This window comes from Furipterus horrens, unplaced genomic scaffold (genome assembly GCF_987537825.1).
Source record: "Furipterus horrens unplaced genomic scaffold, mFurHor1.1.pri manual_scaffold_2, whole genome shotgun sequence".
Classification (NCBI taxonomy): Eukaryota; Metazoa; Chordata; class Mammalia; order Chiroptera; family Furipteridae; genus Furipterus; species Furipterus horrens.
This window is the reverse complement of record NW_028327172.1, coordinates 74,005,855-74,023,363: the sequence shown is the minus strand read 5'-3', so window position 1 is coordinate 74,023,363 and position 17,509 is coordinate 74,005,855. Positions and strand designations below refer to the sequence as shown.

The 17,509-nt window shown below is 38.1% G+C and overlaps 1 pseudogene; it reads right to left on the bottom strand.

Moving 5' to 3' along the window:
- Positions 1-7,178: 7,178 nt before the first annotated feature.
- LOC150018825 (RNA-binding protein 3 pseudogene) lies at positions 7,179-8,034 on the bottom strand (annotated as a pseudogene).
- Between the last annotated feature and the right edge of the window lie 9,475 nt (positions 8,035-17,509).

The following is a 17,509-nucleotide window of genomic DNA, read 5'->3' as shown; positions in this document are numbered from 1 at the left end:
GGGAATGACCTGGGCAGAGACTATCTTGGTCTGAGAAAAAGAAACCCAGACAGTACCTTTAGGAGGTACCTGGGACATCTACGGGGCACTCAATACAGGCACATCTCTGACAACTCTCAGACTTGCCTACCGCCTTCATCTTCAGGTGATGCCACCCAACTCAAAGATTCCTATTCCCCTTTCTACAGCAGTAAGAGTAAAGCAAGCTCCAGTACTAATCGCCATCCTGGCAGCCCTTGGTGTTACTACTAGAGTCGCAGTGGGAGTGACAGCGCTGGGAATATTCCTTAAATATCATCAAGAGTTATCCCTAGAGCTTGAACAAAGTCTAGAGGATATAGCACAGGCTATTTTCAAACTTGAATATCAGGTAAACTCCCTAGCTGGAGTTGTCCTTCAGAATAGAAGGGCTTTAGATCTATTTACTGCCCATAAAGGGGGTGGGTACCTGTGCCTTTTTTAAGGAAGACTGTTGTTTTTGTTAACCAACCTGGAATAGTATAGGACATGATTAAGAGGCTAATGGATCGAGCTGCCCAATTAAAGGATAAAATAAGCAGCTCATTGGATTCGTGGTTTGACTTAATTATCTCCTTGAAGTCCATCCTTCTACCCCTCCTTACACCTTTTATAACATTACTTTTAGCTCTCACTCTAGGACCTTGCCTCCTGTGACTCTGTCGGCTTCATCAAAAGAACTGTCAATACAGCTACAGTGCAGACAGCTCACTCCCCCATGCTCCTGTCTGCTCCTTGGTACCAACCCCTGCCAGCACATGAAACATCAGAGATATAGACATGGGAGGAAATGTACATTCTAACTATGCCCCCATGTCAGCAGAAAGTAGCCAGAGCGACTGTGACACCCTTTTTCCTAAAAAACCCTCCATCCTTGACACTGGACCTCAGCATCATTCTTTTTATTACAAACAAAAAACTGGAAATGTCGGAACATGGCGGCAGCTGGACTGCCCACCTGAACTTTTGATGTATGCAAATGAACCACATGCAAATTAACCTGGTCCCAGCCTCTCCCATAGAAAATGAAAATGGACTTTGCTCATTCTCAGAAGAAATGTTGATGGACCTAGCACCATATACTGACTGGCCTGGTGGGAGAAAAGTAGGGAGATGTAAATAACCTGCCAAATGTGTTGATGGGTAAACCTCACCCTAACCAAAATGTATGTTTGGAAAAGTGTGGAGTTGGCGCCTGCAGCTACACAGAGAGGCGATTCCTTCTAGTCCTTGTGGGTTACTGGGAATCCCACCTTCCCTTTCATCCCTTTTTCTCTTTCCCCCCGCCCATGCTCCTGCAGGCCCTTGAGTTGGCCTGGGAGTTTCCTTTTCCCTCCAATCCCCTTCCTTCTCTTCTCTCAATAAATCTGATATAAAATCTTAGCTTGTTCTCTGGGTGATTTCTCAGAGCAAGGCTACCTGACAGGGAGGATGTGGAGAAAAGGGAACTCTAGTACACTGATGGTGGGAATGCTGACTGGTGCAGCCACTATGGAAAAAACAGTATGGAGAATCCTCAAAAAATAAAAAATAAAACTGTCTTGCCCTGGATGGGTGGCTCAGGTTCGATTCCCTGTCAGAGCACATTCCCAGGTTTTGGCTCAAATGCCAGTTGTGTGTACCAGAGGCAACTGATCAATGTTTTATTACTGGGGAGACCTAAGTTAGGGGCTTCTCCTCCTCAGTTCTTACCTTGCTCACAAAAGAAGAATTCAGGTGAGAGAGAGCACATATAGTGGAAATGCGATAGCAAGTTTATTTGTAAAATACACTGGAACATGAAACTACAGGCAAATATCCAGCTAGTCTGAATGCTCCATGTATAGAAAAAATAAAGTTGTTAGTAAGTTTGTTAGTTTGTTCTACATACTTGAACACCTGGTTACAAGTGGACACTCAGCTAATCTGAGTGCCTACTATTGGGGTTCAGGGGTTACATACTTTAGTCAGCTTCTAGGTCCCCCCTCTTCCAGACCTTTAAAGGTTTTCCCAGCTAGTGGAGATGAACATACAGAATTTCAAGGGCTCTCCTTCTCCTGTATTAGTATAGTTTTGTTTGTGATGCTCAGAACACCTGGCAATCTCATTGGACCAGGCTCAGGACTGCTGAATTAATTGGTGAGACAAGTCTCCCTTTTGTTTCTAGCCTCCTGTTTTAAGTTCTTTGTTAGGTTGTAATGGTGGGTCCCTGCTTTATTTCCTCTCCAGCTGCTGATTTCCAGCTACTACCTACCAGTTTCTCTCTCACACCAGTGTTTCTCTCTCTCTTTCTCTCTCTCTCTAAAATCTATAAACATCTTCAGGTGAGGATTAAAAGAAACCTTTAAACTAGAACTTTAAAAAAAAACAAACAAACCCCAGAATGTGGGTATGATTCCCAGTCAGGGCACATACCTGGGTTTTGGGCTTGATCCACAATTGGCATGTACAGGACGTGGCTGATAGATATTTTTCTCTCACATAGCTGGTTATCCCCCCCCCCCCTCTCCTGTTCTCTTTCTCTAAAATCAATGAAAGTATTCTCAGGTGAAGATTTTTAAAAAATGGACCTACCTTATGACCAGGTGATTCTACTTCTGGATATATACCTGAAGAGACCTGAGCACTAATTTGAAAGAATATAAGCACCCCATTTTCATTGCAGAATTATTTACAGTAGCCAAGATTTGAAAGCAGTACAAGTGCCTATCGATAGATGAGTGGATTAAAAAAGGAGTGGTGCATATATACAATGGAATATCACTCAGCCATAAAAAGAATAAAATCTTGTAATTTGCAACAACATGAATGGACCTGGAAAGTGTTGTGCTAAGTAAAATAAATCAGACAGAGAAAGACAGGTACCACATGGTTTCACTTATATGTGAGATGTAAATAAAAATATAAACAAACAAAACAAAAACAGAATCATAGATACAGAGAACAGATGGATGGTTGCCAGAGGGGAGGAGGTTGGGGAACCGGATGAAAAAGGTGAAGGGATCAAGAAGTACCATTGGTAGTTACAAAATAGGGATGCAAACACATCATAGGGAATATAGTCAGTAATATTGTAACAACTATGTATGGTGCCAGGTGGGTTCTGGAAATATCAGGGGAACACTTTGTAAAGTATATGTATACCTGAAACTAATACAAAATAATATTGAATGTAAACTGTAATTAAAAATTAAATTAAAAAATTATGTTTTCAGGGAAAGGTTGAAACATCAATTAAGTCAGGTATTAAATTAGGTTTTGGTGTCATGAGCCTTATTTAGTACAAGTGACACTAATTGAGGCTTGTAGTTTTCTCTTTAGCAAATGTAAAACAGGGACTAAAACTTTAAAATAAAATAAGCTTGATAAATGCCCTCAAAGAAATAGTAATGTGAAGGAGGGAGAAAAGGAAAACAAAAAGAACCAAGTAGGTATCCTGAGTATAAAAATTTAATAATTGAAAATTGAATTCAATAGATATATCAACTAAGCAGAGTAAATACAGACAATAACAACCAAGAGAGAATGTCAGGTCAAGATCTCCTCCTACAAGTAGAAAGAGTTAAGGCCCTGACTACTCTAGTTTGCACCAAATCCTGGAGAGTTTTTTTTGTCTTTTTCTTATATTTTATTGATTATCATATTACAGTTGTCCCAATTTTTCCCCTGTGACCCCGAACCCACCCAGCAAAACACAATCCCTCAGGAAATTCCATATCATTGTAAATGTCAATGGGTCATGCATATAACTTTTTGGCTACTCCATTTCCTATACTATACTTATATCTCCACGGCTATTCTGTAACTACCTATTTGTACTTGTTAATCCCCTCACCACTTCACTCATTCCCCACACCCCCCCTCCTATTTGGCAACCATCAAAATGTTCTCCATCCATATTTATGATTCTGTCACTGTTCTTATTGTTTGCTTAGTCTGTTTTTTTTTTTTTAGATTCAGTTGTTGAAAGATATGTATTTGTTGCCATTTTATTGTTCATAGTTTTGATCTTCTTTTTCTTAAATAAGTCCCTTTAACATTTCATATAATGATAGTTCAGTGTTGATGAACTCCTTTAGTTTCTTCTTGTCTGGGCAGCTCTTTATCTGCTCCTTGATTCTAAATGATAGGTTCACTGGGTAGAACAGCCTTGGCTGTAGGTCCCTGCTTTTCCTGACTTTAAATATTTTTTGCCAATCATTTCTGGCCTGGAAAGTTTCTTTTGAGAAATCAGCTGGAAGTCTTATGGGAACTCCCCTGTAGGTAACTCACTTCTTTTCTCTTGCTGCTTTAAGATCCTCTCTTCATTGCTAACTTTTGGCATTTTAATTACGATGTGTCTTGGAGTGTGCCTCTTTGCATGCATCATGCTTAGGACTCTCTGTGCTTCCTGGACTTGTATGTCTATTTCCTTCACCAAATTAGGAAAGTTTTCTTTCATTTTTCAAATAGAGTTCCAATTTCTTGCTCTTTCTCTTCTCCTTCTGTCACCCCTATGATGGTATGCATGAAGTTGTCCCAGAGGCTGCTTACACTATCCTCATTGTTTTGGATTCTTTTTTCTTCTTCTTGTTTTGATTGGTTGTTTTTTGCTTCCTTATGTTCCAAATCATTGATTTGATCCTCAGCTTCATCCACTCTACTGTTGTTTCACTGTAAATTATTCTTTATTTCAATTAGTGTATCTTTTGTTTCTGACTGGATTTTTTTTCTTTTTTAAGCTGTTGAGGTTCTCACTAAGTTCTTTGAGCATCCTTATAATGTTTTGAATTATGCATGCATCTGATAGATTGCTTATCTCCATTTTGTTTAGTTCTTTTTCTGGAGTTTTAATCTGTTTTTTTATTTGAACCATGTTTCTTTGTCTTCTCATTTTGGTAGCCTCCCTGTGCTTGTTTCTATATATTAGGTAGAGCTGCCATGACTCTGTGTCTTGGTAGTGTGGCCTAATGTAGTAGTGTCACTGCCTCCCCTATTACCCATGCTGGGTACTTGAGATGCAGCCTTTCTGTGGGCTGATTATACCCTCCTCTTGTAGTTGAGGCTTGATTGCTGTTGGCAGGTCAGTGGGAGTGATTTACCCAGACCAGTCAGCTGCAAGGACTGGCTGTGACCACTTACCTCCAATTTGCACTCCATGGAGGATCAGCTATGCAGGGGCAGGGTGGTGGTGCTCTGATATGGTCTGTAGCTGCCCACTGGTTTTGCAGGCTCTGGGGTTTTCCATGTTGTGTAGGCCATGGTCTGCCCCCAACTGTGTTCTGCCCAGAGTTATCCTGCATGAGCTTAAAGCAATCTGAGCTTAAAGCAATCTGAGTAGGTTGCTAATTGTGCTGGGCTTGTAGATTCCCAGGAAAAGCCAAGCTGTGAATCTGGCCTGGCTGCTGCTAGTGCTGGGCCTGGGGCCACTTAGTAAAATATATGGGGGCTGGGGGCTACAGAGACCACTTGTTGCTTCTTTGTTAGAACTTAGGAAGTTGTGAAGCACCGACCAAGACCAGCCATTCATATTAAAAAGTCATGGTTAACAGCTTGGGTGGATCCTTAAGTTGGGTGGGAAGGAGCATCAGGGAATATCCAGGGTGGGGCAAACCATGTTAGCCAGGTTGATGTAGTCTCAGATATGGCACCGGTCTGTCAATTCTATGGCTTTGTGGGGGAGAGGGCTCTGCAAAGGGACAATGGCCTCTGCCACCTTTCTGTCTGGGAGAAAGCTGTCCCCCAGCTCTCACCTGATACCACACACTTCAGTTCCTCCCTGTATGCTACTGGTGCTTTTCAATCTGCTACCCTAGGGCTGGAGCTCAGAAGGAGTGAGTCTGAGTAGGTGAGTCTATGTGTGGGTTCTTTAAGATAAACTGCTTGGGACTCTAACAGTGTCTTCCACTGATTCAATCCCTGTTCATTTTTGCAGCCATAAGTTATGGGGACTTATGTTCCTGACACTAGATCTCTGGGCTGTGGGGCCTCGTGTGGGGCTGGGACTCTTTGATCCTGAGTTATCCCTCCAAAATTTTTATTCATGACATGTGGATTGGGAACAGCCCGATCTGTGTCTCCACCCTTCCTACCAGTCTGGATGAATGTGGTTTCTTTAATTCTGTAGTGTCAGACTTCCATTCAATTCAATTTCTGATGTTCTGAATGACGGCTGCTCTATATTTTAGTTGTAATTTTGATGTGGTTATTCAAGAAGGTAAGCCATGTTTACCTATGCTGTCATCTTGACCAGAAGTCTGGAGAGTTTTGTTAAATTAAATTTCTAGGCCTAAGATGAAGCTATTCCTGCCTGGGGTGCCATATCACCAAACAAACTTAGATAACTTTCATGCCCTCTAAATGCTCTGTGTGACCAGAAAATTAATATATTCAGCCAGCCAAACCCAAATACCAAGTCAACTCTGGGCTCTATATTTACTTCCTTATTCCTTATTCTTTATCTTATAAAATATTCCTGCTTTCTGCTCCATGTTGTCATTCTTCAGGTTTTTTTTGGAACAGAAACTGCCCACTTGATGACATGTTAAAGTTGTGTGTATCACTTAAATTGTCATTTCAAATCATTTAAAACAGTTTGTGGAGGCAAATTTTCTTCCTCTCTCTCTCTCCTTCATTTGTATCTCTTCTTTCTTAGGTAAAAGGAAGCACACTATACATTCTGTTCTGAACCTTGGTTTTTCATCCAACAATATATCCCAGAGATTATCCTATAGCAAAATAAGAGATCTTCCTCCTATCCTATTATCGTTATTTAATACTCTATTTAATACTCTATAAAATCATGTGGATGTATTACAGTTTATTCAAATAGTTCCTTAATGATGGATATTTGGATTCTTTCTGGTCTTTCACTGAAATAAATAGCCTTATTCACTAGTACTTTTTTTTTTTTTTTTTTTTTTTAGGTTTCATCTTTTTAATCAGCTCCATGAAGGACATCCTAAATGCTACATGAAAACACAACAGAATATTTTTCTTCCAGTATTAAAAAAATATGACATTCACAAGTATTTTAAGAAACATCTACATAATCAGGGCAGTGATCTTCAGTAAAAAACACCTCTAAAGTAATCATGTTCTTGATTTCCTGTAGTTACATTTGGAAATTGCTTCCTAACCATGGTAAACACTGTATAAGTTTTGAAAATGTCCCTAGATGCACATTATTTCTGGGGGGTGGGAAAAAAAAAAAGTCTGGTCAAACATTCGTGTGTGTGTGTGTGGCCAAGAATCCTGAGCCTAAACTAAATAATGTCCCAGATTTTGTCTTTGAATGGGAGGGAAAAAAAAACAACAACAACACACGGAACTTTCTAAAAGGTCTTTAACAAGCTACCTTGGGAGCTCAATTCAAAAATACATTTATGTACTAAAACAGATGTTTCAGTGCAGCTCCAAAACTCTTTACAAATACAGCCATTTGGAAGGACGATCCTGGATCAGAAGTTTTATTCCTTGTGTACCTACATTAGGTGTGCATGCCTCATCTCAGTTGTCGTAATTGTCTCTGTAATTTCCCCCTGAATAGCGGTCATAACCACCCTGGCTTCTGCCACCATAGTCTCTGGACCTTCCATATCCATATCCATATCCATATCCTCCAGGTCGACTGTCATACCTGCCACTCCCATAACCCTGGTCTCCACCACCTCTAGAGTAGCTGCGACCACGCCCACGGGCTCCAAAGGCACCCCCTCTGGTTCCACGGGCTGACTTGCCTGCATGGTCCACACGGATCTGACGACCATCCAGAGACTCTCCATCCATGGCTCTCATTGCATCTGAGGCATGCTCTGGATTGGTGAAGGTAATGAATCCAAAACCCCGGGATCGCTGAGTCTCCCGGTCCTTGACGACGACCACTTCAGAAATTGGCCCGAAACTACTGAAGTGATCTTCCAGAGCTTGCTCATCGGTGTTGAAGTTGAGCCCTCCAACAAAGAGCTTCCCTTCTTCAGAGGACATGGCTTTGAATTTGGGTCCTACAAATTAAGTAAAACAGCCGAATACACAGCTACGGTCGACGAGCAGAGCGACTGGGGACTAGTACTTTTTAATGTAGTAAAGGGAGTCCTGGACAGTTTTAAAATAAAATAAATAAATAAAATAAAATAAAATAAAAAACATAACAGATACCAGGACTGAAAAGAAAGATAAAAACAATCTATTCAACGTGCAAGCATATGGGAACTAATACAAATATTTGATAAAATTACTGGATACAAGGTTAACATAAATAAATCAACACTGCTTCTCTAGGCCAGTTATAATAAACTTGAAAATGATATAAATAATAAGATTCTGTTGACAATAGCAATAACATTTGCACAAGAGGATGGATAATGAAAATATAGTGGATACAGACTAAAATAGAATCTTTTAGCGAGATATTCATGCCAGAATAAATGTATCCTAAAAATGGTGTCGAAGTGGTAGAAGTAAAAAACAGATGGAAATTATATTAAAATACATAAACACAGGGCTGGGGGTTGGGGGGCTGCATGGGGTGGGGTGGAGCAATTGAGGAAGAAAGGAAAAAGAAAAGAAAAAAACTCATGGATATGGACAACAGTGTGGTGGATTGCCAGGGGGAAGGAGGGTTAGGTGAAGATGGGTATAGGAGTGATAAATGATGATAGAAGGAGACTTGACTTGGGGTGGTGAACACACAATACAGTGTACAGATGATGTGTTGTGGAATTGTGCATGTAAAACCCATATAATTTTGTTAACTGGTGTCACCCCAATAAATTCAGTAAAAAGCAAAAAATAGAACACCACAAATTTCAAAGCGATATATGCCCAGCTCAGAACATTATATAAAATATATTATAGTGACTTTGATGGTCAGGAATGAAGGGAAAGAGTAAAGAGATGAACCAAAAGAAGTGTTTTACATGGATTAATGATGATAATGTGTTAAGAATTAGGATTGTGCTTAATTTAATTCTTCATATAAGGTAAAACAAAACAAAACAAAACCAATCCTCATAAACAGACATCCCTGCAAATCCACAGGGACAAGGCTCATGTTACCCTGGGCAAGTGAAGGTTACATAAATGGATCATCAGGGTTCGCATGGCATGCCGAGAAGCTGTAGGACAGATTTCCTAAGCATGTGAGTACTCTGTTGAAATAAATTCAACAATTTATTAAATCAAGTTCTCTGCGCCTTAACTGAAATGGCAGATGTAGTGCCATAATATCTTGCTTCCCCTGAGATCTGATCATAAGAAACAAGTCTCGCATGAGACCTGGTAAGATAAATGTAGGGGTTTCCCACTATCACGTGGTGACTGTCACTCTACAGGATTTAAAGCGGAAAGCAACTGTGAGTGTCCTTAAGTCACAAAGATTCATGGTTAGAATATTATTGTCTTGTGGACTATTCCACACAAACACCACCTCCTGTTGCTGGAATTCACATCAGAGCCCCTCTAAGTTGATAGTATTTAAAATGTGCATGGTCCTATAGAGGGTTGAGTTTCAACTTGCTTAATCCATTTGACTAAAATATGAGCTCCAGGCACTGTGGTCAAAACAAAGGTATCCACGGGAACTGTGTTCTTTTGACTCATAAATGTTATTTTTAGAAGGAGTGTATTAAATGGCCATCCTGTCCAGTTCTTCATCTGATGCTTGACACTGCTTAGCAAGATTCCATTAATTAGTCACCCTTGTCTGAAATACTCATTAAGCCAGCAACAGAATTGTATTGCCTTTTTCATACAGTAATATATTCATTACCTCAACAAATATTTATTGAACAACACCTGTGTGCTAAGCACACTGGACATCAAGGCTCAAGAAAACACAAATTTCCTACTCCGTGGGTCTTACTATCTGGTTAAAGAGAGGAATTACATACAGATAAAGAAATATATGTCACTGAATAATAAGTATAAAATAAAAATAAAACATGGTGATGTAATAAAGAATGATGGGGCAGGTAGTGGAATGGCTGTGTTAGGTGGAGTGGGATAGAAAGATGTCTTTGAAGAGAGAACATTTAAACTGAAATCTGAATAGCAAGGAGGCAGTCATAGGAAATTTTGGCTGGTGAAGAGGCTCAAAACAAGAAAATCTGATGTATTGAAGAAAGAAAACATTGTGAGTTGAGGGGCATATATTTGCCAGTCACTTGGTTTTTCTGTTTTGTAAATTTTATTATTTACTCATATTATTTATTTATTCAAAATATTTATCTTTTAAAAATTTTGTGTCCTTTTTCTTGTTTTTGTTTTCAGGTGTACCTTTAAATTAACTTCTTATTGGTTTTACAGTAGCTCCTTCTTATCTGAGGGGGACATTTTTCAGGACCATAAGTGGATGTCTGAAACAGCGAATAGTACCAAATTCTATATATATTATGCTTTTTTCTTTACATACCTACTTATGATAAAGTTTAATTTATAAATTAGGCACAGCAGGAGATTATAGACATACTTTGTTTTATTGTGCTATGCTTCATTGTGCTTCACAGGTGTTGCAATTTTTGCAAATTGAAGGAAAGGCTTTTCAACACAAAAAGATTATGATTCACTTTATTGCTATACTCCCTTTATTATGGCGATCTGGAATAAAAAACTGCAATAGCTCTGAGATTGCCTATATTCACTTTATTGCAGTGGTCTAGATCGAACTCACAATATCTCCTGGGTGTGCCTTTGATAGCAATAACTAATAAAAAAGTATATAAAACATTATAACAATATACTGTGAGAAAAATTATGTGAATGTAGTCTCTCTCTCTCAAAATATCTTACTATACTGTACTAACCCTTCTTGTTATGATGTGAGATGATACAATGCCTATGTGAATACATGAAGTGAGGTAAATGATATAGGCATTATGACACAGAGTTAGGCTCTTATTGACCGTCTGACAATAGGTGATAAGAACTTTATGGATTCTCTTTGGCATATCCGAATTGCCAGCATCACTACTCTTGAGCTTTGGGGCTACAGTAAAATAAGGGCTACCTGGGATACTGACAGTGGATCTGATAACCAAGATATTTAGTAAGTGACTAAAAGACACAGCATGGATACACTGGACAAAGGGACAAATTACATCCCCACACGATGGAGCAGGACTCACAAGATTTTATCATGCTACTCAGAACCACACATATTTTAAAACTTATGAATTGAACTCATTGGCCTCTGTGCACAAGTGCCACCTGGGCCCGCCCCAACAGGCATGAGAACAAGTCACCTACCAGTGCCTAGAGGCCTCCCCCTCCACTGGAACAGGCAAGCAACCGGTTGGCCTTGGACCTGTCTGCCCCGGTGCGCAATGGGTCAACCCACCCCTGGCCTGTACAAGGGAATGCATTGGCCTCTGGCTGAGGCCAAAAGACAGTGAAGTGAACTAGAAACACTTTGTAATACGTTTTGGATGATGGCTCTCAAGAAAGAGCTGGGAGAGCAGCAGACTAGGTCCCAGTACAGAATCATCCTCAGTGCTACGGGAGAAATAATTTAGGCAGACTGGTCCCCTCCAAGTGGCGTCAGCTGGAGGCAGCAGATCAACAACTGTATACAAGAAGGTCACACCATAAAGGCAGAAAATAAAAGCAGATCAATCTAAGAAGCAGAAACAAGACCAGTGCCCAAAACGGGGAGTTGGAATAGAACCCCACCAAACAGAAACAACATCCCACCAAAAGGAAAGGAGGAATTCCCAGAAGGAGGGATAGATGAAATAGAAACAAGCAAACTATCAGGCATGGAATTCAAAACAATAGTAATGAGGAAGCTCAATGAACTCGACAAGCTCAAAGAAAACTACAACAACCTCTAGGGGAACTACAAAGAACTCCAGGGAAACTACAACAGAAAAACCAAATGACTGGCAAATATATGCCCCTCAACTCACAATCTTTTCTTTCTTCAACACACCAATAATAAAAAATATATATTTCTGGGCTCTCTATTCTGTTCCATTGATCTATATGTCTGTTCTTATACCAGTACCAGGCTGTTTTGATTACAGTGGCCTTGTAGTATAGTTTTATGTCAGGTATTGTGATTCCTTCTATTGCGTTCTTCTGTCTCAAGATTGCTCTGGCTATTTGGGGTCCTTTTTAGTTCCATATAAATTTTTGAAGTATTTGTTCTAGGTCTGTGAAATACATCTCTGGTATTTTAGTGTGATCTAAAATTTTATGGGAAAGTATAAAAAAAAAACACCTTATGAATTGTTTATTTCTGCAATTTTTCATTTAATATTTTTGTCCTTGTACACTGTAAATAACTGAAACCTCAGAAAGTGAAACTGCACATAAGCATGAGACTAACATATATGTTACAAACATTTTCTAATCTGGCATCACACCACTTTGTGCTTAATTGAATGAAATCCTTAATTCTGATGTAGTCAAATCTCACAAACTTTTCTCCATACGGTTTTTGCTTTTTAGTCTTATTTAAAAAATCCTTCACTAAGTTTATCAGGTACTTTCTTACATTTTTTCATATTTGCTTTATAGATTTACCTTTCACACACAGTTGTTCAATACATCTGGAATTTACCTTGATTAATGGTGTGTAGATCCATCACAAGGGTCTTCTTTTCTTTTGCCCATTCCATAGTTGTACCTTTCTTCTTCCGCTGTGAGAACTCTAGCTTTTTCAAATATGATGATATTTACTCAGTCCTACAGTGAATATAAAATAGATTTAAAATTGTTGTATCCATACCACTTCAGGATTTTTCTCTTTCTCATTTGAAATACAATTGTGTTTATTTGTTTCTGTTTATACTCAGTTTTAGTCTCCTCTATTATTGTGGATTTAATTTTATTATTTGAATATGTAGAATACTCACATGCTTCCAAAAGTAAATACTGTACCTCAGAGAGGCATCGCTGCTCCTTCTATCCATATCTTCTAATGTCTCCCCACTCCTTGCATGTAATAGATTTCATTGTTTGGCTAACTTTTCCTGTGTTTCTTTTTGCAAAAGTAAATAGATACATTTGTGTTTCTTGTCTTCCCCTTTTAACATGAAAGGTAACATACCACACATTTTCCTTAGTTTTTTTTTTTTTTAATTTAATATATCCTGGAAATCACTCCTTCTCAACTCCATCATTTATGTAATGCTATTATTAGTGTATGTATTGTATTTACTATGTTTATTTATTATTTAAAAATATTTCTTTTGGTATTTAGGAAACTTTATATTATTAGTTGTAATAGTCGTCTTTGTTTTGTTTAAATAAAGATATAATCGACATATACCATTACATTAGTTTCAGGTGTACAACATAATAATTTGGTGTTTGTATATATTTTGAAATGACCACCACAGTGTCTAGTTAATATCCACGACCACACATAGTTACAATTTCTTTTTTGTGATGAGAACTTTTATGACCTACTCTTCTAAAACATTTCAAGCATATAGCACAGTATGATTAACTACAGTCACCATGCTGTACAATTATATCCCACAACTTTATTTTACAGCTGAATATTTGTATCTTTTGACAGTCTTCACCCATTTCTCCAACCCCCCACCTTCACCTCTGGAAACCACCAGTCTGTTCTCTGTATCTATGACTTTGCTTTTTGTTTTAGCTTCCACATATAAGTGAGTTCATATGGTATTTGTCTTTCTCTGACTTATTTCACTTAACAGCATGCTGTCACGGTCCATCTACATTGTCACAAAAAAGATTTCCTTATTTTTTTTTTTTTTTATGGCTGAATATATTCCATTTTGTGTGTGTGTGTGTGCGCACGTGAGTGTGTATGTATGTATGTATCATATTTTCTTTCTTCATTTATCTGTTGATGGACACAGGTTGCTTTCATATTTTGGTTATTGTAAATATGCTACAAAAAACAAGGGGGTGCATATAATTTTTTTGTCTTAAAATCTTTTCTAGTTTTCCTGGTTCCTCTTTTTAAAACTAATAATATTCTTTAAGTTTGGAATGGTATTATTTTCTTCAGAATCAATCATCTTTTTTTTTTTTTTGGTTTTCTTCTTTATCTTTTCTCATTTCATTATTTAAGTTTCATTGTTTCTATTTTGTTTACATACTATTCTATCTATTTTTCAATCCTTGTTTTATTCTTATTCTACAGTGAAATATATTAAATGCTGATCAGTCATTTTGCTGGTTTTCTTAGTGCTCTCTTGGTTAAATGAAACTTATCCCTAATAGATTTCTCTGGAAGGTTTTGTGTGCACTTGAAGGAAAACTTGAATATTTATGAAATCCTTGTTTCTTATAGTCTTTCTATGTAACCTGGTAACTAGTTTTTTCAATTTCTCACAAGATGGAAGATTTGCTGGGACCTTTCAGATTGCAAATATTCTATCCCATTGTTAGAACTATTTCAGATAAAAAGTTCTACTTTCGGGTTCAATGGATATGTGCTCACCAAACTTCTAAGCCTAATGTTTTATACAAGAATTAGTGATAATGAAGTTTCATGTCAAGGTTTATGGCTTGGGGTGAGGGGAGAGAAATGGTATTGGAATGTCCAGAACTCATCACCACGTAAACCTTGTGTGAAAGCTTAATTTAGATAAGGTTCTCAGAATATAAATAGATAAGGCACTAACTGAGGAATGCCTCTGGGGTGAGGCTACCATGAAAAGAAGAAGCTTTCATAGTTTAAAAAAATGTTCCAGGACTTCCTTCCCTTGTAACAGCTGACAGTATATTCCTAGCCCCTTTCCAGTCCTTATTCAAACAAAAGGTCACTCATCTACAATCTCTTCAGTCTTTAAGATTTCACAGGAGGATAGCATGTCAGAGCTGAAGAGAATCTTAGAAGTGATCTAATCTACCACCTCTTCCTTTGATGGTTGGGGAAACTGAGAGTGTTAAGGCGGAGGTGGAAGAGAAAGTATTTGAAACTTATATGTGAAATGTAAAGCTTATTAGTTTGTTTTGAAATATAAATAAACAAAAAAATTACAATATATTTTATGTTTTAGATTCACATTTAAAAAATTTTTTAAAGAGAAAACATCCAAGAAAGTTAAAGTTCTTATGTTCCCTTCTCTTAATCTTATTTTTCTCCTTTCCTAGAGGAAACCATCATTATAGATTTGATGTCTATTCAATTCATGCATTTATACTTTTGCTTATACATATGTATTAAATATTATGTAATTATTTTCATTTATAAAAATGATAACACAGTATATAGCATTCTGAAATTTGCTTTAAAAAATTTTTGGTAACAAACATTGCTTCAGTGAACGTCCTGTGCATGTGTGATTGTCTAGCTGTTTGTCTATCTATCTATCTATCTATCTATCATCTATCTATTCACCTATAAGTGGAACTAATTGCTGGGTCATAGAGTATTTGTAGCTTGGCTGTATACTGTCTGATTCCCTCCCAAAGTGGAGCTCTTTGTTGTCCCATCTTCACCAAAACTTACTATTGTTAGAAGTTAAAATTTTTATAATTCAGATTGGAGTGAAAGTTTATCTTATTGTTTTCATATGCATCTCTTGATTTACAGTGAGCATTTTTTCATATGTGTTTTGGCCATTAAGGCTTCTCATTTTTTTGTAAATTGCCTATTTATATCCTTTGCCTATTTTTCTATTGCGTTATAAGTCTTTCTTATGGACTTGCAGGAATTCCTTGAATTATAGATGTTATTTCTTTGCTTTTATATGCAGTTAATATTTTTCCCCAACCTATGGCTTATGTTTTAATCTTGTTTATAAACTCTTGCTTCTATAGACACTTATATAATCAAAATTAGCAATCTTTTAATTTGTAACAAGGCAAGATCAAGTATACCCCAATTATTTCATTGTCCCTGAGGCTATTGGGCAAGTCATTCAGTACGAGTGTTCTTGTAATCAGGACACAGTGTGATAATTAGCAGTGTTCAGTCCGTATCATGTGTCAGGACGCTCTTGCCTTCTGGAAGGAGTTGAGTCTACTGCTGGCTCTGTTCCTAATGGTGTGACTTTGGTAGAGGAGCTGAGGCATGGCAGACCAAGCATTGAATATGACACCAGAATACCTGGCTTCCAGCTCTACCACTAATTCCATTTGAGTCTCAGTTTCCTGATATGTAAAAAAAAAAAAAAAAAAAAAAAAAAAAATATGCTGCTTTGCAGGACTATTTGGCTTAAACTGGATAGGGGTGAAAATGCTTTGTAAGATGAGTGATAAAAGCAAAATATGTTATTACTAACTTATGTGGAGCTTAGTTTTAGTATTTGTAGAATAAGAGGGATAGACCTAGGTACTGACAGACCTTTACAGCTCTGTAATAGCCTGTGCTTTTGTGACTGGGGTAAAAACAAATTCTCCAAATGAAATGGGGTAGCTGTCAATTTTAGGACTTTCAGTGAAGTTGCCTTCTGAACAAGAAGTACTACCAGGCAAGTAAGATATTACAGTATCCCGTCCTTCCTCCCTTCATCACTTCTGCCATCCCTTCCTTCCTCCCTTTCATCCTTTTCTCCCTTCCACTATTCTTTGCTTTCTTCTTTTTCTCCATTCCTTTTTCCTTTCTTCCATTCCCCAAATCAGTGATTCTTCCTGGAGCACTCATTCTCACCCTTCCTGGCTAACTTCAATATATTCCTCAGATAGTGTTTGTTTTTCTGGGAAGCCTGCTTGTGGAGGCTTTTCCTGATTTCTCAAATGTTGAATGTGATGCCCTTCCCTCATGCTTCCATAGTGCACTCACTTACCACACTTACTTTAATTGTCTGCAATCCTTATTAGAATGTAAATGTGGAACATGGAAGGCTCATATCCTGTTAACTGCTGTATCCCCAGGCACATTCTAGTGCCTGGAACATAGCAGGTACTCAAATCCTGATGAATAAATAAATAAATACACAGGCACTATGTGAGGAAGCAAGGATGCAGAGATAAACAAGGCAAAGCCTTAGGTCTCAAGAAATTAAAAGTCTTATAGGGAGGACAGACATGTAACCAAATAACAACAGAAATCTGTTCAAATGTAGCTATACAGAGAGGAAAGGGTGAATGTGTCAAAGAAAGAATATAAGAGATAGGTGAACTGGATCATGAAGAATAAACAGAAATTTGCTAATCTGAGAAAACTAAAGGCATGCCGGATGGAGTAAGCAGTGTATTTATTTGATAATTTACTCAACAAATATTTTTTGGACCCCCACTGTGCGCCAAGCACTGTTGTAGGTGCTGAAGTCCTCCTCTCTGACCCATGTAATCCTGTGTTGCTGCAGATCTTTGGAGAACATGGATACATACTGCATATGAGAACCTATGGAGCAGTTGGCATGTCTTTCCTTGATTAAAGAGAACAGGGTCCTGGCTGTTTTTGTGCAGAGGAGGACGTGAGGACTTGTGTGTCTCAGTATTTTGATCAAAGGCACACGGCTGTTATATGAGAACGCCTTGGAAATGTAATCTGAGTTCCCTAAGGCACTGACTGCAACTCGCCATCTGTTTCAGGCCACTGACTGAACACTGAGGACTTTCTTTGGCTGAACACCTTTTTCATGGGTCAAATATTAACACA